This window comes from Motacilla alba, chromosome 3, assembly GCF_015832195.1.
Source record: "Motacilla alba alba isolate MOTALB_02 chromosome 3, Motacilla_alba_V1.0_pri, whole genome shotgun sequence".
Lineage (NCBI taxonomy): Eukaryota > Metazoa > Chordata > Aves > Passeriformes > Motacillidae > Motacilla > Motacilla alba.
In genome coordinates, this window is record NC_052018.1 from 64,817,647 (window position 1) to 64,844,291 (window position 26,645).

General features: G+C 37.8%; 1 long non-coding RNA gene across 2 annotated transcripts in view; it reads right to left on the reverse strand.

Moving 5' to 3' along the window:
* LOC119698777 overlaps positions 1-26,645 on the reverse strand; it is a 134,343-nt gene that overhangs the window by 45,818 nt on the left and 61,880 nt on the right. The window contains exons 3-4 of one of the 2 annotated variants that reach the window (XR_005256245.1): positions 7,474-7,572; positions 1,819-6,451 (exon numbers count right to left, since the gene is read on the reverse strand). This is a non-coding gene — a long non-coding RNA (uncharacterized LOC119698777). Of the gene's footprint in view, positions 1-1,818; positions 6,452-7,473; positions 7,573-26,645 lie in introns of those variants that run through there. The other variant, XR_005256244.1, reaches the window with a different exon arrangement.

Sequence of the window (26,645 nt, forward strand, 5' to 3'; positions counted from 1 at the left end):
TGAGTTAAGAAAACATAAAGACAGCACAATTGAGTACCCAAAAAATTAGGATGTAACAGAGGTGAAGTTTCATGTGGAAATGTGTCTCTAACTCCATGTGCATATGCATTTACAGTGCAGATTTTGTTCTTATGGAGGAAAACCTAATTGTTTTTCCACATGGTTTAGGGGTGCTCTCAGATTTAGGTCGTTTTTTAGTGTGGTTAGTCATAAGTAAGGATTTGTCTGAACCTCCTCAAAATAATGGCAGGTGCTCTTCTGCTTTTTTTGTTATTGAAACCAGCCGATCAATAAACATAAGGTGCAAACCAAATTAAGTCATAAATAGGCTGAACACACAAATTCAATCTGGATTGTTTGAAAAATCTGTAATAAATTACTTTGCAGAATGATACATTAGAGTACCACTTACTACTGAGTCAAATAACTATTCAAAACTTGTATTTTGCATAAGAAAAAGGCAATTGAATCAGGACTCGCCTCACTTCAGGCAGCTAGGTGGTTGTGAAGTGATCACTCATTCAAGCAAAACATTAAATGAAAATGAGCAAATCTCTTTGATGCACTGTCACTGGCAAAAAATAATCAATATGATGATTTAACATTTATCAATGCTGATTTAACATTTATCTTGCTGCATTACAGAATTTCTCCATGTTTTTCACTGGTACAGCTTCTCACTGGAAACTACATTTCAAAAGCAGGTAAAAGAGACTAGAAAACAAACAGCATACAGAAAGACTTATATATTCTTTCTTCTGTTTTCTATTTAGTTTGCAACGACAGATCTGCAAACCACTTTTCCTATTCTAAATTCATCCAAAGAACAGAGGGGAAAATGAGAATCAAAGATCTTACTTGTTTCAATTTGAGCTATTCTCACTAACTCAGATTGCTTACAGATTAAGAATGAAAAATTACATGTGCACTTCTAGGTTTAAGGTACTACATATCCTGTAAGTGATGAGGCTATCAAATCCATTTGTAAAATATTTGCTTTTATTTCGGCTGAAAATTTGCTGTAAGACAGCCCAATGTAGTCACAATCTATACACAAGAAATATTTTTTGCTTAAAATAATACCCAGCATAGAATCCAGTCATTCAAATTTTCATGAAAAACTGGTGGTGTTGTTCTCCTGCAGCTGCTTTTTGTCAGACTAAATTTTATTTTACAGAGCATTACAGTAACAGAAGTAAACCTCTCTTGGCAAGAGTTTGTTAGAGACTGGAGAAGTCCTTCTCTTGTATTACCTGCGGGCAGCACAATGTTCAGCAAGTCCCTTGGATCCAAATGGATGTGGTGGGAAAATCTAATTAAATAGATTTTTTTTTTCTGGGGATGATGATTTTACGCTGCTCTGGAGCAGAAATGCTGGAAATGCCATGTTAGACCCAGCCATGTTTTGCTGCTGAAAAATCAGGGTACAGAGAGTACAAACACAACAGGCTCCCAGACCTCAGGCAGGGGGATGTATAACCTCGCATCACCAGCACAGTTGGGCAGTGTTACTTCTTCACTTGAAGGCTTCATTCACAGACCTTTAAGTTTTCTTATAACTGAAACCCCTTAAGGAAAACAAAACCAATCCTGACTTGTGTTGCTGAGGGAAATTTGTGATCTGTTTGACAGATGCTCACCCGTTCTTCCAGGTCCCAAAGCTTTCCAGCAAACGAGCCACCAAGCTGTTCCCCACTAGTTCAGGCAGGAACATCTCCTGGTAGAAGAACATATTTTTCTTTCCCTTCAGCTGAACCTTTGCCCATCTTCATGCAGCAGCCCTCACTTTAATAGAGAGATTATTCCCTGTGTATTTAAATACATTGGAAAAAGTGATTTCTGTAGAAGTACAGAATGACCTCATGCTTGTATCATTTCTCCCACCAGTCTATTTTGGAGGCGTAGACAGGATCCTGGTGTGTGCAGCTCAAAGCCACCTGACCTACAAGACTGATGGGCTCTTGGGCTTCCTCTCTTGGTTCTCAACACAGGGTAAAAATAATCAAGGAGACCATGAAAGTTTTGCCTAATATAATATTTGAAAGTAAGTGCACATGATTTTGCCTTCATCAGTGGTTTCCTCATCAATTTTTTGACCTCATGGAATGCAGTGGAGTCTGGTGACAACTGCTGAAATGAAATTCAGTCTTAACTCTAAACAAAGTTACTGTTACCTTGTGTGTGTACAGAACTAGCATGAAAATGAACAAAACCTCAGGCTAACTAGAAGGCACCAGGGGAGGAATGATTTAAAAGGAGATTTTAATTTCCAGAAGCAATTCAAATCTTTGCTGGCTAAAGCCAGGCACAATAATATTAACTGTTAGTCTTATAACAGCACCTCACAACAGTCACACAGACAGGCTTGTCTGTAGTAAGATTTCTCACGTTTCTGCCTCATAATAGAAGAAAAATTATTAGTTTCTAGAAGTTTTGTGAAAGACATAGTATTGATCTTGCATACATTTTTGTATCCTTATAAGTTATTAAGGGAAGTTATATTAAAAAAAATCTTTCAGTATTAAAATATTTTGTTCTAGGCTCATGGTGTGGGGGAACAGAATAAATTGTTCTTTTGCCATGAAAATTTTCTTTTCTTAGAAGCTCCTCTTGGTTGATTGATTATATATTCCAATGGTAAACATTGAAATTATGGCTTTCATGAGACCATATGCAAAAGAAGAGTCTCCCTCACCTGTAGCTTGAACTGGTCAAAGGAAGGTTATGAATCTTAAACCAAAACTCTTCCAGTTGACTTGGGAGCTCATACATGCAGCAGAACACCAGGCTGGTGATCTCTTTGCAGCCTGTGTTGCTAAGGAGACGAGGAACTGGTTTTGGAAAGCGATGTTTAGTACATTTATATAACAAGGAGTTGCAGGTTTCAGTGCTGCAAGTGTACAGATTTCTGCAGTAATATATATTGGATATGTTTGAGATGGCTGTTTTTTTCCACAAAAATAACCCCAAAACCAACAACAACAAGAAAGCCAAAACCAAAACCAAATAAAAAACAAATAAACAGAAACATATACAGGAGAATAAGGGAAGAAATACTTGAGACACTGTTAAGAGAAAATTTTTTCAAATTTATGTTTATTTATTTTTGCTCTCAACTTGAGTAATCAGTAGCACTGAAGGAGTCAAAAGGTTCTGAAGACAAGAACTGACATACTCTCAGCCAGGACCACAGAAAACAGTGCCTGAAGGTTGTACACTGCTCCAGACCCATTCCTGTGGCCAGCCAAGAGCCAAGAGGCAGCAGCCATCTGTCCAGTGAGGATTCTGAGCCATGAAGATGACTCCTTCCTCACCCAGCAATTAAACTGAGGTAGGGCTGGCTGGGACAGAATAGCTGAACCCAATGTTGACAAGTTGAACTGTTTTCTTGCCTATCCTCAATGTGCAGGTGCATTTGATGACCAGGGAAACAATTTTCCTTCTAAAGCATTTGGTCTCACTCTGGTTCAGTTTTATCTTGCTTTTTCCATTTCAGCTGCCCGTTTTGACAGTGTATTGAGAAGGCTACACTTCTCCCTTTTGATTGAAAGGAATTGTACAGTTTTTTAGATTATATTTGCTAATTTCCTTATAAATTAATAAAAAAATTTCTAGCATAATGATAACTTTAATTTAATAATTTCAACACAAAGTAGTAAGACAATGACATTGAAACAGATTTTTCTAATTTGTTTGTCACTTCAAATAGAAATGTATATTCAAAAGTTCTCACTTCTACCACCAATCAGTTTTGTAGTTAAATTGAGACCTTTGCTGAAATATTTACCGAGAAGAAGTTAATTCAGAGAAATTAGTTTTGCATTTAGTTCCAAACATTACTGGCATTGTGGGACTACAAAACTACTGGTCTAAAAGCTTTTGTGAGTACTTACTTCATACTAGAATGTACTAGCTGTCATATTAATATATGGGATCAGTTCAATTTATTCAATTCTTTATTGAGGTACAGAAGATTCTGTCTAACTATAGGAAACACAAATTTTCTTAAAATTGGCTACTAAAGTTAAAAATTAGTAACAGCATATGTCCACACTTTCCTGCTTCCTATGTTTGAGGAAATCTGAGATTACTTTCTGCCCCCTAAAATCCAGATTTGCAAACAAAATAAATTAGTCCTTCTATCAAGTTCTGCATTTGCAGAATAAGACACTTCCACTATATTAATTCTTGGTATTTAAATATCCTAATGAAGGCAGGAGCCAGATACTGTAGAAGCACATTCAAAATAACAGAATCTGAATCAAAGAATTTACAGACTAGCAGAGAGTATCAGGGACAAACTCTGGATGAACAATTTCCCTAGTACGTTATTTGTCCAATGGCATGAATAGGAAATCCTTGGGCTTTATAATCCGCAGGTGATTTAAAATATTTAGAAATTGTTCAGATGCATATTGCTAGTTCTGTGTTAAAGGAGTTGACCACAACAGAAAACAATGTTGGTCACAACCTGTGTAAAATAAGCTCATACAGCTCATACAACTAATAACACCATGTTGAGGACCAATGGTTTTAAAACATTTAAAACCATTCCTAAACTAAACTTTTATTTAATAATAAGCTGTCTCCATGGTGAAACCAAAGAAAAATATATTTAGATATAAGAATAGGTGTCTTATATACTGAAAGGCACAAACCAGTATTTCCTGTAACTGGTTAAATAGTAGTGGACAAATCTCTACTTCTATATAGTGCAATAATGTCTCTTTAAATCCAAGTTGTTGCTAAAAATTGTCTAATTTTGGAACTCTTTGCTGCTCTAATTCTGTGGCTACAAATTATAGATTGTTTCCAACTTATTGAATGAATCTAGAGTTACATTTTCTGTTACTTAAAGAGGTTGCATTGGCGGTAACCAAGAGGAAGACTCTGTTTACCTCACTCTGGCTGCTGTACTCTAAATTTGAAGCTTCTGGGAAGGAGAAGGAAGGGGGGAATTGCTTATTTTTTCAAAAGCAAGCTCATCTTTGCAGAACCTTTTAAATGCAGATGGAAAAGACAAAAAGAGAAATGGTGAGCAGCATGATTACAGACAGGGATATTCCTGAGAGGACACAGCTACTTGCCTACGGCATTGCCTACAGATTCAAAGCTGAGCTCTAGAGGAAACAGAGCAGAGAACAATTCCTAGGAATGGGGAGAAGGCTTCAGCCTTTATTTCAACCCCCAAAGTCACTGGCAGCTGCTGATTTTGGAAGGAATTTGGAGAAAGGACTCTCATCCTGCAAGAAACATTGGTTGGGGTTGATTTTTTTCATGCTTCCTTTATCCAGTATCCTGATGTCCCCTACTTCCTGAGCCATAGTCTCCAACTGTGTTTACTTTGGTGCTAATGGCACAAGTAATTTTAGAATTTGGAGATTTTTAGCTTACATAAAAGAAAGTGTGACAGGAAGACAGCAGAGTGGTTCTGTTTCTAGATTTTAGCAAATTCAGTGTTGAGACAGGAGAGGCATAAGTACCGAATAATCCCAGGCTGTCCCAGGACACAGATATCCACAGTGCTCTGCTACCACATTTGTTACTAAGCTGCTTTTAGGATTATGTTTAGAGGAATAGGAAATAATGATGCTAAGCAGTTCAACAGGCAGCTGCATCAAATAACAGGTATCAGAGAGTGTGGACAGCTGGCTACCACCAAAAGGTTTGAAATCTGAAATTCTTACAACTAGCTCATCTGTACAGAGCTCAAAGCCATATTCAGTGTCACAAATAGCAATGTTGTTGTAGCTGAATGGATCTTGGAAACAGTTCTTGAAAATCAAATATTTTCCACCAGAATTTCTCAGTTGCCCAATATTTATTATCAGTGCATGATGAAGAAATTAGTATTACAAGCATCCTATTCTGCCTAAACTTAAAAAATGCCAAACATTTATTTCCTAGGAGAAAAAGGTGAAATTATAAACTGTTGATTGTTTTCTATTAGCTGTTTTTAACTTTCACCAACTACTCAATTATTTTTGTTTCAATCAGACCATAGACAAGACTACTAAATTAAGGATTTTCAGTATGATTTGCTGACTTTAAATTAATCTGGTTTTGTCAAGCAAGAGAACAAAGTGAGACATTTGATCTACATTATCAAGCAGATTAAAAAATCCTGTGCAAGGATGTTAACAAACATGCACAACACTTCCATAGATTTCTGGAGTCGACTATAAGGAGAGAAATTTGATTCCTGCTCTTCAAGATGACCTTTAATTTGGTGGTCACTGGAATCAGATCACCTGTGGCCTTAGTCTAGTACAGCCTTTCATCCTAATAAGAGTATAGTAGCAAATCCTAATCAAAGTAGTAATGCACTCCCAGCTATGTACTAAATTCTGTCTTGAAGGACCATAGGACCTAAGAAAAATTAGAATTCATCTATTTTGCATTGTTGATGGCAGATGATTTTAGTAATAGCAGTAATGAGATAATACTGGACCTGTGAAAAAAAAATGACTCAACAATTGAAAAACAAGACCAGAGATTGTTACCAAGGCATTTTTCATAAGATTGACTACATAATCTTTCTGGTAATTCATTAACATTGCCTAATTCCAAAGTTTTCTTCTGTTTTCCAAAGCCATGAGATTTAATTGGTTGTTTTGAAAAAAATCATGAAGATTCAGGGTGAAATTTTCAACATGCTATTTTAATTTTAAATACAAGCACATTGACAATCTGAGATGCACCTGCAGCTATACATCGTCTCTCTGCCACTAAACCTGAATACTTGCTCATTGCACTTTCAAACTTGTCCTCATACCCTGCTGAAAGTCATATTTCAGATTATCACAGGAGGAAGGCTGTTGGCTGCACAAACAGTTTTACTGGACTAGTCTCTCTAGAGACCTGGTTTTCTTTGAATTTTTGTCCAGGGTCAAGCTTTTCACCACAAAGATTAGAAGCAAAAACTAGAGTTTAATTATGGAAAGCAAAAGTTAAAGTTCTTGGTTTTAAGATTGGAAACTTACAGAAGTGAAGGAAACAAAAAACAACAACAACAAAAAAGAAACAATTATAGATTGTACCTAGCAGTATTACACAACGAGCCTTGAGGTATTATGTAAAACACTCTTACTCAAGAAACAGCTTCAGCTCATACCACTTCATGCCCATCCTTGCTGCTGCTCTTAGTATGGATTAGAATTAGTTTGAAGACCTGAGAAGTTCCCACGCTGCTAGAGTTCATCAAATTCTTTTGTGAGTTATTTTCTCCCTTTACTCAGAACAGAACCTTATCCCCCCTTTCTCATCTCTTCTCTGGCATTGTTATCGTGTAGGAATACAGTTTCTGGATCTCCACAATAATGAGTGTTTTGACTCCTGTCCCCCCACCCTGTCTTTCACAAGAAGCTGTAACACGAGTTTTACCTTTAGATAATTAGCAAGTATCTGAAGTGCATGGGATCACCCACAGTGGTAATGAATATGGATGAGTATTGAAGGAGAAAGAAAACTTACTTTCAGTGACTCTGGTTCCTCTGCATTTTTCTTCAGACCTCTGGCCAAGCTTCTTGTGCAGGTACTCCTGTGGTTGAAGGGAAGTGCCCTCTTATCTACCTGGAAAATAGAAGGAGAATGAAGGTGCAAGAGTATTTTTCCAAGTCAGTTTAGAAGACCTGACGTTCTCAGAACTGAGGTCATCAATCTTCTCCAGAACTGACAACAAAGATGGGTTAGTAGTCAACTGGACTGCCAAAGCGTCTTGACAGTTTGAAAGTCTATTGTCTATCCAGGTTCAAAAGAAAATGGTGTCTAGCCAAGAAATTCTTATGCATGTACAGATCACACTGTTTGTACCCAGGAATTACAAGAACAGCGACTACTATTCAAAACCTAAACTTGTGTCTATGTCATCTTATGTCTCATGTCATCTTTCTAAAAGATGGTGATGATGAAAGATGAAACTAGCTGCAGAAACTGGCAAAGTCATGATAGAAATCCAGAGGTAAAATATTAATTAACATGAATGGATATTTCAGGTTACCATAAACAAAAAGGGCACAAAAGGTACTGTGGGTAAGAGCTGAGTGCAACCTTCATACTGTTTTACAGAGCTGGAAAAATTAGTAGGAAACAGAACAAAACAAAAGAACTCCACCCCAAAACCCATGAACAAAATAATATGAAAATCATTTTGTTTTGGCAAAAAGACATAATATAGAAAGAGTTTTGTTTTTTGTCAAAAATGTTTCTCTCCACTGTCTAAGTGTTCTGATTCAGCTGAGCAGCTTAAATGATGCAAGGGACTCAGGCATGTGCACAAAGAAGAGCACCTTCCAGGCATATCGGAAGCAAAACAGAGTATGACTTAATCACCTGCAAAATAAAAACACATAATAACGTGAACACACATGTAGAAAACACTCAACAGAGAATTGTCTTCCTTTGCATGTTTCAACTGAGGAGGCTTGTGGAATGTTTCCAATTCAACTTCCAAAATGTGTCCATCTAAGCCTAACTTTTAGCACGTTAGACTTTTAAGAGCTAGCCTGTACTAAAAATGATACTTGTATTTTAAAAAGTTATTTCTGTATGTAAATATTTGCTATATTCTTGCTCCAAAAGGATTTAAAGCTTTGCTAGGTCAGATTTCCATCAGTGAATACTTCTCACTCAGCAGGCATTACAACGCAACTAAATCCATTCTCCTTTTAAATATTCAAAGCAAGAAGAAGGTTGAGGGCAGCCCGTGGCATAGATCAAAACCCACAAATTAAGTAACTGAATGAGAAACAAAGGAGGCATTTGGCAAAAATTTTCTTACACAATAAACCACAGAGAAACTTGATTTCATTTTTTAAGCAAACATTCAGAGGTTTCAAAATCTATGTTTTTCAAAACTAAAAAGAGGTCTTAAACAGGTTTGTTCAATCATTTGGGGCCAATAATTAATATGACAAATGCTGAAGGGCAAAGTTGGAAGACCTCCAAGTTCCAGATACAAGATCAAAAATGCTATTTTTTTAGTTTTCTATTGCAATTGCCATTCACTATATATATTTTTTTTTTGTCTAAGAAAATCTTCACAATATTTCTTACATTTATGAAGAAATTCCTACAAATTGTGATTCCTACAGACTGCTCTTTTCACTGAAGTATCTTCCTTTGCAAAAAAATGTAACAGACATGAAATAACTCACATACAACGAAGCAATGAACTCAGACCTGAGAAATATGAACAGCAGATGAGGGGGTTGTGATTGACTATATATTCAAAATACACTGACTTGTGAAGAAGAGGCAAAAATGTGTGCAATGTATGTACAATGTATGGGTGTTGAAAAGTAAAACAAGGTAATACACATTGCTGCTTTGTTTGAGTTCCTCTTTTTTTCCCACTTATACCCCTTGTATCCAAACACAAGTGCATTCTATCCCGAGCAACTTGGAAGTGTTTTAAGTGTTTTGATTGGCACTGTCCAGTTGAACTGTACACTCAATTCATTAGCTTTTATTTACCAGAAACACAATCATCTATATCTATTCTACTGAATTCTTTCAAATATCATGCTCTGCAGACCCAGCTGGGTAAGTACAGCTACAGAAAATTATCTCCATATTACAGTTTGGTTTACCCAAAATGTAATCTGTAGCTCTGGACAAAACATGTTACAACACTGTGCAATTTGGCAACAAAATAATGAATTACTAAAACTTGAATTTGTGGGCTAAATCAACAGAAATAAGTAAGTCCAGTAAGACAGCCTGAAAGAGAATTCAGAGTTGATTTGGATAGGAGTCTAGCCAAAAGAAAGGGACTAGCTCTTCTTCTTTGAATAGTTCCACCGTCTGGCAATCCATTCAGTCTTTTTGTACTACACGCATGTAAAACCTGTCATAATGAGATTTGAGCCCAGGCCAGAATTTCACAGGTGTTGCAAAGAATAAATATTTAATTTTACTGAATAATTTTGCAGCAATGTACAACAGAAAGTAACTGAATTGCTCTCTTGATGTCTTCAAATGATATCTGAGTGTCTCTTTAAGATCATATGCTTTACCATAGAACCATCTTGTAACTGGAGTTGGAGAATGAAATAGGAAGTGCTATGCAGCAAGTAAAACACAACTTAGTGGCACTGTCTGGTTTAAAAATTTGTCAAATGCAGGTCAGAAGTAAAAGAATACCTTTGGGCTGCATTTTATCACAAGGTAGTAATTGCTGTGCTGGCTATTATGTGATCACATGAAAACTAGCTTTTTTTTTTTGTTCTCATGTCTTGTGAGATAAGGCAGTGATTATAGGCAAAACCTAAATATTCACTACTTCTAAAAATGTGTACAGCTCTCCATCATCCTAACAAAATTTTTTTCTTTTTTTCTTTTTTTTTTTGGAATGGTATACACTCTGTCCTTGACTTAACACTGCTATTTAGGTGTGATTATCCATTCACTTGGAATGATAATGAAAAGCAGTGAAATGAGAGCTAATGAAAAACAGTGAAAAAGAAAGTAAGGGCTTCAGAAACACGAGTTAATATCAAATACTAGAAGATCCTGCAAGTCCACAACAAAATCTTCTTGAGAATGTTAATGATCTTGACCCATCCATCCTTTATTCAAAACAGTTACTGTGCTGATACCAAACCATTCACTGAGTGGCAAAGGGAAGGCAAAGGAAAGCATGACCAACAGCTTGCTTCTAGTGAGCTGTGGTAGGAATGAGCATTCCAGTACAGCTGATCTGTTGCAGCCTCTGAATGGAGACACTGTACAAAGCAGTCCCACGGCATCAGTTTTGTACTCTGCCGCTTTCCAGGAGGGTTAATAAAGCCCTGAATTAAAATTAAAACAAAATAAGGAGAAGTTTTTGTGCTTTAGGGAGAATCAAAATAAGGAACAATATAGTATGCTAAGACCACAAAAGCAGGGAGAACAGCTGGTGAAATAAAGGACATGGGGCTGAAAGGATACAAATCTTCTGCCTAAGGAAATAAGTGTGCATATTTGTTTAGGGAAACAAGGTATCACAGAATCAGCTATCAAACTCACTCAATCCAAATACCTCATTTCTGACCTTGCATTTGCTGATTTATTGCCACTGATAACCAGAAAGAGAGTCCTCATCTGCAACTTCAGGGTTTTCCCCTAAGAATTCTTGGCCAGAAAACAATGAGACTTTTCAACAAGATGTAGGCCCAGGTTTCTAAGTGCCCCACTGCCGTAGATCACTCCACAGAAATAACCTGATTTGAGGATTCTCTCAGGGTAAATCACACAGTTCAAAAATAACCATAGGCTTGGATGAGAATCATGATTACCAGCATCCCAGTGTCATTTGGCACTACCCTTGTCATACCCCCATTGCAGCTCCAGTGATTTATAGGTTATGTGTCTCTATGATCACACAGTAAACTGTAAAACACTTTCTTACATACCACAGAATCACACAAGCATCAAGGCTGGAAGAGGCCTTCAAATCTAGTCCAACTATCAACCCAGAACCACCATAATCACCCCTATACCATATCCCCAAAAGCCATATCCAGGCACCTCTTGAATACTTACAGAGACAATATCTCCCCAGACAACTAATTCCAATGCCTAACCACTCCTTTGGTGGCTTTCTTTTTCAAATATCTAATCTGGACCTCTCCTGAAAAATGTGGGATTTTTATTTGTGTTTTGATAATTCATCAAATCATTTTGAAGGTTCAAATAAGTTTACTTGAACAGTGTTTTTTCTGCCTTGTTTTTTTTCTGCCAAAATTAATGTCAGTTCACTTCAGATGGTGATGAAAGATGGTTCAAAATTCATAGCAATAGAAATAATGCCAGAAGAGTGTGCTTGCGAAGTAGGAGTGGCTACCCAGCAGCAGAGGCAATTCATACAAAGCTGTCAGGTGTTGTTCCAGTGAGACAGAAACTCTCATTATTGATACTTCCTTTCTGGCTCAGAGAAGTCTGCTTTAGCTGGATTACATAAAAAAGCCCAAGAGGGAAGTGAAGCAGGTTAGGTAGCTTGGCAAACGCTGAGAAGAACGTGTGCATGCTTATACTTTATTGCACGTGTGTGACGGGCACGTGCGTGCGAGTCCCTGGGTGGATGTCTCTTTTTCCACCGCATTGTTACAGTGGAGTGAAAGGGCACTGCCCACGCTCCCCTCCCAGGACTTGACCCCGTGGCAAGGGCCTTGCATTCCTCAGCTGAGAAGCGAGTCTGTTTGCCTGAGCTGAGCCAGATGAAAGCAGCACTACTAGGCTCTAGCTTTGCCTCAGGCCTTCGCTTTTGAAAGAGCCAACCCTGCTGTTTCTCTTTGGGGCTTATTTCTGGTTTGAGAAGAATTGGCTAAAAGGAAAGCCTTCAATTTTTCGTTTGCCTTTGTAGCTCAGTAGGGAGACAACATATATTTTTCATTTGAAAATTCATTTATTTTAAATATGGCAAGAGTTTGAATTTTATGCTTGAAAATCACAATCATATCCCTCCCAGACAAAATGATGCTTTCATAAACTGGAATATGTTTAGAGTAAGACAGCTTCTTACAATTTCATTTATAAGCAAGAACAGGTTTCAGAAAACTGCTGGTCCCATAATTCAGTTGCTTTGGAGAGTAACATTAGGCAGTGGTATTCCTAATGGTATCCCTGACCAGCTACTTGGGCAAATCCTTTTATTTCATTGTGTATCCAGCTTCCAAGAGTGATACCTTTCTGTTGGAAGCTGTATTGTGGATTGGGCAGTGTGGGCACTTTCTCATCCATATATATTTTTTACTATGTTCAGCATGGTTAGTGAAAATATATCAATGTTTTTTGTACTAAATGTTAATACAGTTTCTCTGAAGAGGCTGTCACTGAAATTTTGAACATACTAATATCTTCCTTGATATGACCACCCTCTCAGGAAGAAGTCTCTCAGCTAAAAGCCAGATGTCAGGTCTCATGCATGGAGTATGAAACTCTCATTGTCTCCCAAGATTACTCTCCCAACCAGACCTACCTGTTACTATTTTGCTGTGCAGTTCTGAAGCATCTCTGGCATATTCTGACAGTCATCTGCTAGACACTGTTGGCAACATGTTAACTACATGCATTTAGAATTTTAGGTCATAACAGGGGGAAGCCAAAGGACACTAATGCAGCAAGGAGATTGCAACCCTTCCCCTATAAGTTGTTTTGTTACTTTTGTTACATGGTCTAATGATGCTCTGATGCAATTTATAAGTTTTGCAATGCAGACCTGCCAACACAAAGCATATAAAGAGACAATTGTGGGAGAGATTAACAGAGCTCTCCACATATAGAAAAGTGTACCACAATGTTGGGTTTTTCTCCATATAATTTCTCTATATATTTTTTCCTATAAGAACTGATTATAAACACTTTCAAAAACACCCAAAAGACTCAATATTTGATTAGAATCATAGTTCCATAGAACAGCTTGTGTTGGAAGAGACCTTAAAAATCATCTAGTTCCCCAGCCACAGACTGGGATAGACTTTCACTAGACCAGGCTGCTCAAAACCCCATTCAACCAGGCCTTGAACACTTCCAGGGATGGGGCATCTACAGCTTCCCTGGGCAATCTCTCCCAGTGCCTCGCCCCTCTCAAAGTAAAGGACTTCTGCCTAATATCTAACCAATACTTACCCTCTTTCAGTTTGAAGACATTCCCCCTCGTCCTGTCAACAAATGACAGAGGAACAGTAAAAAGTCCCTCTCCAGCTTTCTTGTCGGCCTCCTTCAGGTATTGGAAGGTTGCAATTAGGCGTCTATATTTTTCACCCATATGAACACTAGCAAAGCTTTTTTTTTTAACCTGTATTTTATTCATCACAATCTCAGTTCATTCTAAAGTTAATCCTCTGTTTCTGAGACCAGATGGATTTTTATTTTTTTTAAAACATTGGAAGAAACCAAGGCTGAGTCAAATGGTTTCAGTGGCTTTTTGTTCTTTTCTAGTGTTGTCTGGAAGCAATTTTCTCAAGCTTTGTAATTTATTTGTCATCTTCCTCAAAATCCCCACGCAAGAAAGAATGAGAGCCTTTCTTTGGAATTAAAAACAAACAGAAGAAACCTTGACATTAGATTTTTATACATATCATTCATATCCTGAGTGTAATAAATAGGTGTTTTTGGTACCAGTGGTGGGGATCTTGGGGAAAATAAGTTATGACTGAAATCTTGTATTCTGGAAAACAGAAGTGATAGTTTGTGTCTCCAGGGATTCAGTCACACATTACCTACTAAAATGCAAGCAGCCTCATATTTTTCTGTTGTAAAATCTGACATATAAAGGCAGAATATGTATTCCAAATTTTAACCTGGTGTAAATGTTGCTTCTGTACTCTCATACCAACAAAATAACTGCAATAAAAATAAAATCCAACATTATGATTTTTTACAAATGCCATTTTCTTGTGTTTTGTTTTTTTCACAATCAGTGTAAAGAGGTTAATGTTCTCATGAACGCACAAGAAAATTAAATTTTGATACTATAGGACCAAAAAAGAGACAGAAAAACTAAATTCAAAGCTGAAAGTTCCTGAAAGAAAAAAAAAAACCAACAAAAACCAACTTCTCTTTACTTGTTCTTTCTCTTTCTTTTTTTCACTTACTCTTTTTTTCTATTTTCTTGATCCAGCTAAATGCTTCCACTGGGCAGAGCTGTGGCAGGATGATAGAGGGCATAAAACTGAAATGTGTGGGTTCCAATTCATTCTTGCAAAATAATCCATATCTTCAACTGCATCTGGAAACTCAATTGACATTTGTGAGAATTCATTTTGGCCCGTATGCTGCCAAAATGCAGTGGTTAAGTGTCAGGTGTGACATTCTGTACCAGCTATGGGTTCTGCATTGATTTAAATTCAAAGGCTCATAATATGTGCAAACAATCTATCTCAAAAGGGAAAAAGCCCTGTCTGTTCAAAGTAGACCAAAGCCATTTGTAAGCAAAAGATGGGAATAGCTTTCCCCAGAAATTCTGGAACATGATAATTTTACAGCACCCTGGCCTCGACACTAGAGTAACATAAACATAAGTTATGAAAAACAGAAACATTGAATAAGAAGAACAAGTAGTGTCACTAAAAATATACAATTACTTCCTACAGCTCACTGAGTTTACCTCAGGCTGACTGGACTGAATGCCTGCCAATTAGCTAAAATCCATGCACAAGGATGGATGTGATCACTCTCAAACATTACAAACAAACATTGGCATTGAATTAATTTATTGTTATTTTATATTCAATTCCAGAAAAAATCTTAATAAAACAATTTTGAGTTATATGAATGGAGCCAATGTGAAGTTCTGAAATAATATTCACATATTATAATAATCATAGTCTTCAGACAGTTCATTGAATCATAATGTCCTTCTCATGGAAAGCATAAAAAAGCAACAAGCTGCATTGGGTAATTAAAAAAAAACAATGAAGAAGAAACCCCAGCCTAGGTTAGCTAATTGGAAACTATTTTTTTGTATTATTTGTGATTGTGAAGAAAGGACAAGAAAGCTGGACACACTTGAGAAGTGGGCATGAGAATTTTAACTTCACACATGAGAACTTCGAAGTATTCTGCAAGTGCAAGGTGCTGCACCTGACTTGGGACAAATCCAGACATGAGCACAGCCTGGGAGAAGAATTCACTGAGAACAGCCATGCAGAGAAAGACCTGGGGCTTCTGGAGGACAGTAAGCTGGGCTTGAGTGAGCAGTGTAGTCTTGCAACACAGAAGGACAGCCGGGTCCTGGGCTGCATCCAAAGCAGCATGGCCAGCAGGGTGAGGGAAGGGATTCTGCCCCTCTGCTCTCTCTGGTGAGACCCCACCCAGAGCATGTGTCTATGGGGCCCTCAGCACTGGAAAAATGAGGACCTGTTGGAACACGACCACAGAGGAGGCCACAGAGGTAATCAGAGGGCTGGAGCACTCTGGGAGTCTCCACTGTCAGGATGACCCTCAGATGCATTAGAAAGTCTTTTTCCCAGCCCAGCTGTTGAAGAAGGAGTCAGGACTCTTCAGCTGCAGTTCTCAAGGTTGTTTGTTATTTCTTATCTCTTACATTCTTTTTCTGGCCTGCCACAGATCTGTTCAGCAGGTCAGCCAGAGGCACACTGCCCGCCTCCCGGGCTGGTGTTGTCTTTTACACTAGAAACTACGAGTACTATATTTATAGTTATGTTCCAATACCTATCACCTATGTTAGACAGTCAGTTTCTACTCTAAACCAATCTAGAAGTGTCAACATCACCCAAATAGTGGAGGATAGAAAGAAGAAAGAAGAAGGACAGGGCACGCCCAAATTCCTCCATCTTGGGACCCCGAACCTCCATTCTAAAATCTAAAAATCCCCAACATTCTATTTTTCACCCTGCGACAACTACTGTTATGCTACTGAAACTTTTGCGACTTGTAATTCTTCATACAGAGTTGGTAGTTTGTTCCATGTGTCAAAATCAAAGTCACAGGTGCCTTTGGCTGCATGCCAGGGTCTCAGAGCCCCCTGCCCAGGGCTTGAGCCATCCTGAGCAGTCAGCAGGACGTCTTGGGTTCCAACAGAGCACCTCTGCTATGGAGACAGACTGAGAGAGCTCAGGTTGCTCACTTTAGAGAAAGGAAGGGCCTGGGAATATCTTACAGCAGCTTTTCAGTACCTCAGCATGGTCTGCAACGGACCTGGAGAGGGACTTCTCACAAGGGGATAGGACATGGGGGAACGGTTTTAAATTAAAAGAGGAGAGATTTAAATTAGAAAAAGGAGAAATTTAGGTTAAATATTATGAAGAAATTCTTCACTGTAATGGCAGCAAGACACTGCAACAGATTGCCCAGAGACCTTGTGAATGTCCCATCCCTTGAAGTGCTCAAGGCCAGGCTGCATGAGGCCTTGATCAACCTGAACTAGTGAAAGGTGACCCTGCCCATGACAGGGCGGTTGAAATTAAATTATCTTCAAGGCCCCTTTAAACCTAAACCATTAGTTTCTATGAAATTAATGAAAATTCTATTTAATACAAAATCCTGAGATGTATCCAGAGATGTATTTTCTAGAAAATATCAAGTAGTCCATGAAAGCATTCACCTAGAAAATTGTATGAAGTTCTTCTCACTTTTCCCCCCCTTAAAACCATGAGTGTTCTGGAATTTTCCTCCATTACTCAAAGTAATATTCTTGTGTCTCACTAAAAAGTAATTTTTATAACTGAAATTTAGGTGGAATTATACAGTTAGTTTTACATATCTGACAGCATAAAAGCATATCAATCTCTTGCTGTTGCATGTCATGTCGTCCTTTTCACGAAGGAATCAAAAAGTGGTTACAATGCCTACCTACACCACTCCTACTGGGATCTTCTTTTAGAGTCTTTTACCTCTGGTGGTTAGAAATTCTATTCTAATCTCCCGCCTAAGCTTTTTATGACAAGTTTAATAGGTATTGTCTTTCTGGCCCACCCATGCATTTATAGAGAAAGCCTGTTATTTCTTTTCAGTCTTCACTTTGCTAGGGTATACAGGCCAAGCCTTTTTTTCACATTTTGTCTAACACTCTCCCCACGTCCTTGACTGCCACTGCAGGCCTCCTTTATATCTGTATTTCACTTGAACAAATGCACCTAAAAACATAAGGGAGTAGAACTGCACCCAGTTTTCTAGATGAAGGCTTCCATGGGCTATCTTTTCCAGAAGATACCTCTCTGGATATATCTTTGCTTTTCTTCGTAGCCACAACAAGTACAGGAGTTGCAGTCCAATTAACTAACCTGTGCTGATTTTTTTTTCTCTCCTTTCTTATAACAAGATACTGCCTATCCATATGGCAGTGGTTATCCTCATTATTAGTAGTAAGATGTAAATATTATACCCATATAATGTTTTTATTTGTACATAAATGTGCATTTTGTTTCTTTATTACTTTTTAAGGCACATTCCTGATTCTTGAAGATAAACTGTAGAATACTTATCTAGCTCTATAAAAATTCCTCTTTTTCTACATGCAGTAAATTTTTTACAATGTTTTTTGAAATTTAAAAAACTTGATTTTTGGTCATATAAAGTTCAGCATCTCCACCATTTTGTCCTACACAACCAGAATTTTCCAGGGACATGAATTTGAGTCAGTAAAATCTTCATGTAAATAAGGCATTTTAACCTGATAAAATCTGTAATTTGTCCTTGATCTACTGAGCCTGTATATTTAGTTAAAATAATTCCTTAATGGAGAACTGCTGTATCTGTGGGCCCTCCTTTTTAACCATTTAACTTCTAGAAGCTGTTGTTTTTGTTTCCTTGATAAACCATTGTTGGTCATTGTATGGTGTTGGCTCCTATCCCAATGCCAATTTTAAAATTAATGATTCTGGGTTGTTTAGGTTGTTAACATATCCATCCTCTCCTTCACTGTTAGCCATTGAACATTTCCAAATATGTGAATCCAATGAGGAGAGAAAGCAAGCAGTAATGAATAAGGAAGCAATAAGACTTACAATAATAGCATGAATGTTTTGGAAAAGCAACACACCCATTTTGCATTCAGAGCAGAAATCACTTATGAACAATCATAAGTAATTTTGTTGTGTAATTTGTTTATTCAGAAAATGTCTTCTTGTATACAAGTTGTCAGGAACTACACAGAGGCTTCAGCCAAAGGGCTATCACTCTTTAAACAAGAAGCAATTGTGCTTGGTTTCATTCTTTGACACTCTTCCTAATCTACTCCAGATCTGACCTGCTCCAGACCCTGAGTTTTAAACTTGACAAACACTTCAACCTCAGGCTCTTCATGGGAGAAGAGAATTAATTTTCTTTTTAAAGTAAATTCTATTTTGTTAAATTTCTCTGTCCTATGAAATTATTTCCTGGATTTAATCATGAAAGAAAAGAAAAATCTTTTATCAAGACAGAGTTCTTTCTGTTATGAACATTCATATATTTATTCAAATATGTATCCTAGCAAAGATGAATACTCTGTAAGGTTTAAATATTGTAGTGCACGTATTATGTGTGAATAGAGTAGACAAAAATCAAGAGGCAATGGCTTAAATATGTAACTGTCTTTTCATCTGTAAAACATTGTTTTTATCTGAAAATACATAAATTTGAGTCATTTTTCTGTGTTACAAAGTTCTTGTAAGGAGAAAATTCACTGCCTCTATTTTATCACATTCCGCAACAAAAAAATAATGAAGTGTTAAACTAACACAGCTGTCTGAAATCAGGTCATGGTAGGAGGTCTTAAGCTTATAACAGCTTTCTAGCCTGTAAGACACTGTGCCAGAAATTCTAGATCTGGTTCTGCTGTGATCTGAAATTTAATTTTGTGGCTGTGGCAAAAGTACTTCTCACTCATTCAGCCACCCTTCTCACTCTAAGCTTCTTATGCAGTAAACCAGGTAGCAGTCATATAGCAGTGATATCAAAGTGTTCTTGTTTTGATAATGGCCCTTGCCATAATGATTTAAGGGCTACATTAATTATGAGCCGCTTCTGGGAGTCTCCATTGAAGTATATTGCCCTTGGGATTTTTTTTTAAGTTTCAGAAACCATTTATGACTGAATCTTGCTAAAATGCATGCCAAGGTATAAAGCAAAGAATTCATTTAGCAAAGTCTTTCCTCTAGATTATTCCCAACTATGATTAAATATTAGAATACTATAGATTATACTCTACAGTACTGACAATGAAGTTAAGTCTTCACACCAAATACAATGAACTATGTCAACGTAGAATGAAAGTACAGAAATTATGAAAAAGAAAGGAAAAAAAAAAATTAGTTTGAATAGTGAGTTTCCACAGAAGTCACACAGCCTCCCTCTGGAAAACTACTTACATTTTTTAAGAATGTTTTAAAAAGCCAATCTCCCCTACATACTGGAATTGTACAGTTTTATTAGAATTGAACATGCCTCTAGCCAGAATTTTTTATCCCTGTATTTCAGATGTTAAGAAAACTGTTGATATCTTGATTTTTCCATGTTAAAGTTGGGAGAACAGAGACACAGAACAATTAAACCTTCCCCCCGTGTTCACCAAAGTCAATGCTGAAGGTGGAGATACAGTCTGTTCTGGTGGTGGTAGAGGTGCTGAAGGTAGAGAGAGAAGTTCTGTGCTCCAGAACTCTACCTTTCTGCCAAAAGCTGGATGGCCGTAAAGTTTTTTCAACACTGTTTAGAAGATCTAGGTAGACAAAGTTAGTATTGTAACAGAAGAACTAAACTGAATGGGGGGGAAAATTGCTTGTTTAACGCAGGCACATCTTTTGACCATCTTCAAAAGAATTAAAACCATGAATACCAACACTGACCAACAACTTTTCTTTCAGATATTTTTATTAAAATGTTGAAATGACAAGTAGCCTACAAGGAGTAAAAATATAACTAAAGTGAATTACTGAATTACTCCTATGTTCTATGAGCACTGCATCCACAGCTCTTCAGACCCTTCTCAAGCAAAACTACATGGGGCACAAATGCTCCTCACCATCTAAGATTGTAAGAACCCTCATTCAGAACAGTATCAAAAGACACATATTTTAGTGCCACAGCAGAGCTACATGAATAAAGAAAATGCAATATAATGGGTACCAGCCCTACTGAACAGGGTCAAGTGTACTGGTAATGGGTACCAGTGTACTGAACAGTTCATGAAACTGATACACAGCTCAAAACCAACACATCGACAAAGTTTGCAAAGCAAGATCTTTTACTGCACAGTTCTTCAGTTCCTCAGTTCCTTTTGATTCAGTATCTTTCACATGCTTGTTACAAGTGTTATTCAGTTGCTTTGCTTATTGACTCATTAGTTTGGATCGGTGCAGTGAATTCCATATCAGTTTCATGAAGACTTTTACCCAGTTCAGTATGGTTGGCTCCCATTATATTACGTTTTCTTTATTCTACTGAATATGACAAATTCGGTAAATTTATTCAGCGTACTATATCAACTCAATTATATGTTTCATCTCTTTCTTTGTGAGCTATATTTTTCTTGGAACATGTCATATAAAAGCTCAGCATTGTCACACTTACTGCTTGTATAACTTGCAATGTGCTACACATCCCCGGCAAGTTAATCTGTAGCCTGCCACTTTCTTTCTCTGCTGCGAGGGCATTTTATCATCTTTCCATATAAAAAGGAACTTAACAGGTTTTTGATTAACAAGTCATTTTACATTTTTTGAACAGCTGTGAAGTCTGAATTTAAAATCTCTATTTTTTTAAAAGAAACAATTTATTAATGTCACTCTAGCGCCAAGACTACTTTCTTTTAATGTTATAATAACCAAACAAAAGTAGAGGACTGAGACAGTGAGACAAGAGTACTTGTAAATATGAAAAATTCATGAACCCAAAGGGTAACTCTCATTCTGAGGTCAGGAACTGTTCCATTGAGAGTGCTCAAGAGTTGCAAGTCTGAAACACCTCTTAAATTTGTCTATCATGAAGAATAAATTCCTTGCAATAATCTCAATGTTTGTTTAAAATTTACCGTCTTTGTCTGGAAATACCTGTGCTTCCTGAATTTGTCTAGAAGATGCCTTTAAGGAGGAAGATTAGCAGATTAACCAGTAATCTTGATTTTCCTCAGGCTGCTCAGATTTACAGGACTGCTGCCTAAACAGGGAAGATGTCCTATCTGGACAGCAGCAGCATCTGATAGCAGTTAGGTAAACCAAGATCTTGCATGTGAAATTACACAAAGGTTATGTGGTCTTCAGGGCAGCCAGGACAAGGGTGAGAGACACAGAAATCTTGACTCCATGTTTCAGAAGGCTGGTTTATTATCTTATGATATATATTATATTAAAAATGTCACACTAAAACTATACTAAAACCACGGAGAGAAAGATGCATTAGAAGGTGAGACAGGAATAGAAAAGAACGAATAACAAAGGCTTGTGACTCCCAGAGAGTCTGACCCAGCTGCATCCTTTATTGGTTATTAAGTAGAAACATCCAACATGGACCAATCAAGGAAGCACCTGTCGCATTCCACAGCAGCAGATAGTAATTTGTTTACATTTGTTCCTGAGGCCCTCTCAGCTTCTCAGGAGAAGAAAATTCTGACAAAAGGATTTTCATAAAATATCATAACTACAAGGTTACTACTGCTGATAAACAAATCTGCAGCAATTGCCTGGAGTTACCTTGTTGCCTTAAACACAGTGTCCCTATTAAATGCACAGAGGATTTTCTTTTTTTAATATATGGACTGACACTAACAAAGAACCAAATAATTGTCAAAATGAAGCAGATTGAGTTGCTTATAAATTTAGCCAGAATTTATAACCTTAATGATCTTATTCAAATTTATTTTCTTTTCCTCATTGCTTTTTTCCATTTGAAAAAAAAAAATGAAAAAAATAGCTGTTTCTTTCAATACAGTTGAAGAAATGTTAACTTCCTTTTCTTACTCAATGCTTGCAAATGTTTCACTGATTAATTCTATTGCCTCCAAACTTCAGAGTACAAACATAAAACTTGGCAGAAGCAAAATAAATTAACCTGTTAGGGCAGCTTATGTCATCACAGCTATGCTGCTTTGGGTATTGATTAGGTCAGAGCCACTGCTGATACCCGCTCCTCCCTGTGATGTGTGCCCCTGGGAGACAGGCTGCATTTCATAAGGGGACCCCATAATGCATTAAAAATCAGAAAATGCTTTATATGTACCATTTTTAATCCGAGACACTGCAGCACTTGCTGATTAAATGGTTGTGCAGTCTGAAAGCATGTGCAGCCCTGGCTCATGCTGTTCACGAGGTTTTGATATTGTTGGCTTGTGTAAAAGAGTGCCCTTGAGGAAGTACAGCATGTCCCACACAGCTGTAGTCCAATCTGATGGGATAAACTACGGAATGCATATTGCCAAAGCACTTTATGAAAGCCAGTGCCTCTTGTATCTGGGTTTCTAAGAAAAGTAAAGTGCAAATGTATTTTCAGTTTTATTAAGGTTAGCAATTAATGATGACACCCACAAACTGACGGTGATGGCCAGAGTCCAGCACAGCAAGCCTTCCCACTGGCAGGGCACCTAGGGAGAGGAATTCAGGGTCACATCCTTTGTGCTTGTAGAGATTCTGTCATGCTTTCAGCAGGGCTTACAAAGGCAAAGCTTCCCTTGCTATACAGCTCACAACAAATGGAAACTGCGTTCTCCAAAAAAGCCCTTGGACCCTCATTAAAAACCTTAAATCTCAGTTCGTTATTTTGCTGGATTCTCGGTGGACAGAACTACAAGACATACCCATACCAGCCCCTGTAATCAGCCCTGGTGAGGCCATGTCTTAAATCCTGTGTCCAGTTCTGGGCCCTTCAGGACAGACAGTGAGGTGCTGGAGCAAGTCTAAGAGGAGGGCAGTAGAGCTGGAAAAGTGTCTGGAGCACAAGTTCCGTGAGGAGCAGCTGAGGGAGCTGGGGTGGTTTAGCCTGGAGAAAAGGAGGGTCAAGTGTAACCGTATAACTCTTTGCAACTGCCTGAAACGAGGATGTAGCCAGGTGGGGGATCAGCCTCTTCTCCTTGGTAACAAGTGACAGGGCTCAAGGTGTGCCAGGGGAATTTGAGTTCGGACGTTAGGAAAAATTTCTTCACTGAAAGGGTGGTCACACATTGGAACACACTGCCCAGGGAAATGGTGAAATCACAAGCTCTGGAGGCATTCAAAAAATGTATGGATGTTGCACCTTGGGACACAGTTTAGTGGTGAACATGGCAACACCGAGTTAAAGGTGACACTTGATGAACTAAGAGGTCTTTTCCAACCTTAATGATCCTGTGGTTCTATGAATGCTGCCTGCCTAAAACAGGCTCTCCTTGTAATATCCCTGGAGATCCTATTTGGGATTAGCTTCCTCTAGAGGAAAGCTTCCACCTGTCCTAGCTCCTGTAGGGACTAAAGAGCTGCATCTGCTAGCATGAACAAGCAGAACTTCATCAGTACCTTTTTGAAAGGTTTTGTGTTTCCCTAAAAAGATCTCTCACACTACGTGAAAGATTTATAAACTTTGTCTGATGAATAATCAACACCTACAACCATTTCTAGCTTCCAAATATTTTGTTTTTATAGAAATTCAGAAATTTTAATTTGGGGCCAAGGTTTTGGTAAGGCAGTGCTGACTCTAAGGCCATCTTACCTTTTCAGGGAGCAGGAATAAATCAGTATGGTTTATTCAATAGCTGCATTTATAGTTCTCTTCTGAAGGCCACTTTCTGATGTCACCCAGAGCCCTAACACTCCTGTTCTCTTAACCAGCTGTCCCACAACTTCTTCCTTTTATGCTTTACTTCTTTGAACCTCTGCACATCTCAGCTCAGCCACTTCAAGACCAGCTGTAAAACATGGGGAGATCATTTAAACGCCACAGTAGATGGTCCTGCCTAAAACCAGATTTTTAATTAGACAGAAATAATAGATTTTCTTTAAATGTCAGTATCATTCCCCCAGCATTCACAGATTTTTTTACTGAAAAATTAAGAGACTATCCCCCATTTGCATTTCTGAGTTGACAGCAGTGTGACCTACAGTAGGTTCCAAGGCCTGCCTGTGCCAAGCTTGGGAGCTCAGAAAGCAATCATACACCTATAACCAGGAAAAGAAGAGAGCCTACTGGAGTCCCTTACATAAATCTGTTCCTGCAGTAGATTTATAAAATCAATTTAAAAAACACAGTTATACAATAAATGTGTTTTTTCAGGCCCTGGTTTCTGAAAAACACTTTCCAAAAGGGAATTTTAGTGGGTATTGAACAGAGACAATAACTTAGAGATGTCATAACTTCACTTTATTCCACTTCAGTTTATGGAATGTACAGTTTATGTATGTCTGTTCCACAATGAACTGCAATGTTCTCATCGAGTGTGTTATGGCAAAGCTGACCCATCCAATCTTATGATTCTTATGAGAACTTCATATCTACTGTCTGTGCGCTGGTTGCTCAACTCTGCACTGTTTAAGTCTCAATGGCCAGTCCTCTCCTGCAGTTGATCCCATTTCAGGGAAATCTGAAAGAATTGAAGCATACACATGATTTTGCTCCCAGTGGAGTGTATGGGCCAGGGCAGATCTTGCCCCACAAGTGTGACACTGTGCAGAACTTAGTGTTGCAATTTATAGTGAATGGGGTTTGCAATCACTGCTCTAACACAGCCTTTGGTAAATAGCAAAGTAAATGGTGGCATATTCTGATAGTTTGTGTACACAAAACCTTCATTAGGCACTGGAAAAATAAAATTCCTCACCTGATCCACAGACAGGGGGGATTTTATAGACTTGCCTGTTCATGAGGTCTGAGAAAGAATACTCCAAAGGACTCAAAAGAAATAACTTCTGAAATAACTATAAGTTCAGATTACTATCTGAACTTATGTCGGAGACACTGACTGTGTAAATCTACTCACTTCAGGTTAAGACATGCTTTTCTAATTTGTCACCATTGTAGAAGCATCTGGGAGAAGAGCAGCTAGGGATGGAAGAGTACAAAATCTAAATTCCAGTTATCAAGGATATTTTCACACAGAACACACAGTATAGTGGCTTTTTTTTTTTTTTTTTAAAGGAGGTGAAAAATATTGAACCAAACAATCCAGGAGGGAAGATTGCAAAAACGTCTGTAATAATTCACTGGCACTGGTTCTGCAATAATTCCCATTGCAAGCTAAATGTATATATTTGTATCCCTTGTTTTTGATGCAATCCATGAATATCAAAGTGAGGGTAAAGTGGTTTAAAATTTCATCAAAAACAAAATATTTCATTAAATGTGCTAGTGCTGATAGCTGTCAGGTTTACAATCACACAGCACAATACCCTTTGCAATAAATCATTTTTATACTTAACCTGTTTGAAAGTGATAATGAATCCATATGACATCTGACATTAACAATGAAATAACATACTGAAATAAATGCCAAATGCTCACATAAAATTTAGAGTTCAGTTGTATCACAGACTGTTTGAATACTTCCAAAAATCAATTGAGGAAGGCGGGATATGTTTTGATTATCCTGTGAGGAGAAAAGGAAGTAGCATTCAAATTATTCAAAATGTATTATTCACTTGGGTTTAAATTCAAGACTAACAGCCTGGCCAGTTTATTTCACCTGAAACCTCCAAGGAAATACTTTTAGCATACTTTATAGCTCTAATAAAACTAACGGCATTTTTGATGAAACAAGTATTTTTTGCCCGGATCATGCTGCACACATACTGCCCACACAAACTTCTCACAAGGTTTATCCAAGCAATCAGTGCTCAGAACAAATAGCAACTTTGACTGAGAACATTTCAAATGATGTCATATACTGTCCAGCAGCTGCTGTACGACTAATACCATAAAATAAATACCAACATCTTTTATAGTGATCTTCTTTCACAGATTTTGCAATGAAAGACAAGCACTGGCTGCCACATTTGCCCCCTGCTCATGTGCACAAGTACTTCAGCGGTGGCTTATCTTGTCATTGCAGGAGACAAAGCAAACAGCAGGTGGAGGGAGCCAGTGCTGCAAGCAACCAGGCTCTAGAATTCTGCTTAACAATTTCAGGCATCAATATGAACTGAATGCTTGAACCACCCTCACCCAGCTAGACTGTTGGAGCACTGACTGGGAAAGGCATGTGGACTGTAAAGCTTGTCTGTTTTTCTCAGCTATCCAAGGAAACTACGTGTCTCTCTGTATTAGCT